The following is a 3,133-nucleotide window of genomic DNA, read 5'->3' on the forward strand; positions in this document are numbered from 1 at the left end:
TTCTGAATGCACTGTATATAAAGGGAGGGGCGCTTTGCGCCTCGCTTTGATTATTACTCTTTAAGTACACTGATACTTTTCACATACAGCCTACAGGTATATGAAGAGGAAATTAAATTATGATCAGATCCAAGATTTCTCAATTGCTGAAATCGGTGTTTTGTTTCCTTGTGAGTTTAAAATCTCAGTTTCCATCACTTTGCTCGACCAACTCAAGGAGAACGTGTTTTGAGATATGGCTGGCATTTAGGGTGCCATGTCACAGTTGATAAAATTAATGTTGTAAGTGTTATTACCTTTGCCACCGAAGGTGAATGGAGGTAATGTTTTCACCACTGTCTGTCTGTCTGTGAGTTTGTGAACAGGATATCTCAAACAATTGTTGACGGATTTGGCCGAAATTTGATGGAGAGGTTGGGTATGTCACAAGGACGAAATGATTACACTTTGGTGAAGGTCCGTATCTGGATCTGAGAATTTTCAAATGATTCTTCACCATTGAGAAATAGGGCAAAAAACTATTGTCAAGTCCGTGGTCAATGGACACCAGCCTTGGACGAATAGCCGGACGGTCTTTAATTCCGAGGCAAACTCCGAATAATGGCCGTACTTTTTTTTTTTTGCGTGCGCAGGATGGAAGGCAGAAAGATGCTTACCTGAACAAAGCACATGGATTGATTCCCAAAACCCACAATGAATAAACACACATGACACAACAAATGAAAGTACCACGATAACGAGTTAATAAAAGTAAATGCAATGCGATAAAATGAAAGGTGAGGTAAATCTAATTTCTAATTTGAGACGTCTCCACTCAGTCAAAAAACAGACAAGGGGAAAAATAATCACAAAAAAAAAATGTTTTAAGTTATCCGGCACTCAGCTTGCTCATCAAGATCGTTGAATGAAGTTGGCAGTACGATGTGGCCCGAAGCCGCTTGCACGGGAAGCGCTTCAACAATGGCGCCGAAACCCCACGTCGAAAACACCCAGGCGCGAAGCAAAAAGATGAGACGGCCTAATTTCCCCTCTACCGTTTGGGGAAGCACACGTGGCTTCCAGCTTCCTTACGAGACAACAATACTCAAAACTCCTTTTCAATCACTGCAGCAGAAACCCTCTTCTCACAGCCCACACAAAATGGCCAAGCCTTCTCCTCCAGCACAGAAACCAGAGAGAGAGAGAGAGAGAGAGATAGAGAGATAGAGAGAGAAATTGTACAGTCGAGTTTCCCACATTTGGGGAAATCGCAAGGGTCAACCCACCCGGAGTGCAATGGGTGGACCTCGCCCTGAGAACACCACCTTTTTGATCATGGTATTTCTCCTGTCAGGTAGAGAGAGAGAGAGAGAGAGAGTCTTCTTCTTCCTACTCTCGAACCTTCTCAATGACATCACCCTGAGGTCCAATTTCCCGAGCTCCATCGAAACACCCCATTGTCTTGCTTGACCAATGACGAACTTCGGGGCGTGGCCTGCCCTTTGCTTTCCTCTGGAGGCGGGGTTTACTTGCCGAACGGCTCTGCCTGGCTTGCAGGAGATGATTGTTGTTATTGTTGTTGTTGTAACTGTGGTTTTTATGGCCGGTTTTGTTGTAGCTGTAAAAAAAAACGTTGGGAAAAGCCACAGGAGGCAATCACAAACTGGGGGAAAACTAACCTTACCTTAACCCCTATCTACTTAACACAGCTTCACCCCTCCCCCCCCCCCCCCCCCCCCCCCGTGTGAAGACAAAACAATCTTAAGCTCCAGTTTCCCTACTTAACACATCGAAATGTCTCCTACGCATCCACGGCCCATGCTATTCCGATACGATCCTACCTGTACTATGGTATGTCTTCCTCTACCCCCACAAACGTAATAGTATATAGCACAATATCTCAAAAAGTGGTGGATGGGTTCTGACGAACCTTAGTGGACAGGTTGTGTGTGTGACAAGGAAGAATTGATTCAATTTTGGTGAAGGTCTGGATATGATAATTTTTAAATTTTTACGTGATTCTTCACCATTGAGTGATAGAGGCAAAAACGATATGTAGCATGATATTTCAAAAAATTGTGGATTACTAATGACAAAACTAGTTGTAGGAGTTGGTGAAGTGACAAGAACAAACCAATTACATTTTCGTTAAGGTCGGGTTCATATCTGACCTATCAGTGGGATACAAAACTTACTGTTCAGCCTGGCGGAGGTATATGCTGTCTACTGAGTGCCGTGCTTGTATTCATCATGTTATCCTTCCCCATTACTTTCTAAATGTTCCCATAATAAACTTATTTACTCCAAATAATGCTGTCCTTTCAGGTATATGTTATAATCCAACTGTTCCACTTGCAATCAGAGAATGACAATAAAAGAAGATGTGAAGGAATGAGGACAGGGGAAGTGGAGGAGGTGGGTTGATGTTAAACATGTCAAGTAACCAACCTGCATCCGCAGCTCAATGGAATACTGCTCTCCCCTCTGGGCTGGTGCTCCTGCCTCACACCTAGCTCGCCTTCGCGCTGTTGAAACCAAAGCATTCAGAATCATTGGAATCTCCCGCGATGAAGCTAACTCCAAGGGCCTCTCACTCACTCACTGCAGGCAGGTTGGTGGTCTTTCCGTCTTCTACCGACTCCTCTCTGGCCTTGCCCCCCCCCCCAGCTCTCTCTGGGCTCTGTCCCGCAAATATTCCTACAGGTCGCACAAGATCTGCCTGCAACCCTCTTTTGGTTAAACTGCCAAAATCAACTCTCTGCTCACCTTCACTCCTTCATTCCTCTTTTCTCCCGCCTCTGGAACAAACTCCCTCACTCTCTTCAATCCCACTCCACCCTCCAAGTCTTTAAAACAGCTGTTCACCACCATCTCTTATCTTCCCCCATCCAAAACCTTGATCTTTTCTACCCCCGCTAATTTCACCCCAATTCCCCTTTTTGAAATACCAACTTCTGTCCTGGAAGTCCTTGGTGTCCTTGTGCTTTATACTTCTCCCTCCCCCCCCCCCCCTTCCCATGCCTCCTCCCCCCAGGCCCTCTCCCTTCCACACATCTCCCTGCTCTCGGATGTTGTGTTTGTGTGCTTCCCCTTTTCTCCCCATCTTGTCTTCCGCTCCCTCTTTTTGTGTATTTTGTTTGTCTGGTCGATTTGT

At 45.3% G+C, this 3,133-nt stretch overlaps 1 pseudogene; it reads right to left on the reverse strand.

The window, feature by feature from the left end:
- Positions 1-1,205: 1,205 nt before the first annotated feature.
- LOC137422750 (U1 spliceosomal RNA) lies at positions 1,206-1,341 on the reverse strand (annotated as a pseudogene).
- Positions 1,342-3,133: the final 1,792 nt, after the last annotated feature.

Source organism: Myxine glutinosa, chromosome 2, assembly GCF_964187855.1.
Source record: "Myxine glutinosa chromosome 2, kmMyxGlut1.1, whole genome shotgun sequence".
NCBI lineage: Eukaryota > Metazoa > Chordata > Myxini > Myxiniformes > Myxinidae > Myxine > Myxine glutinosa.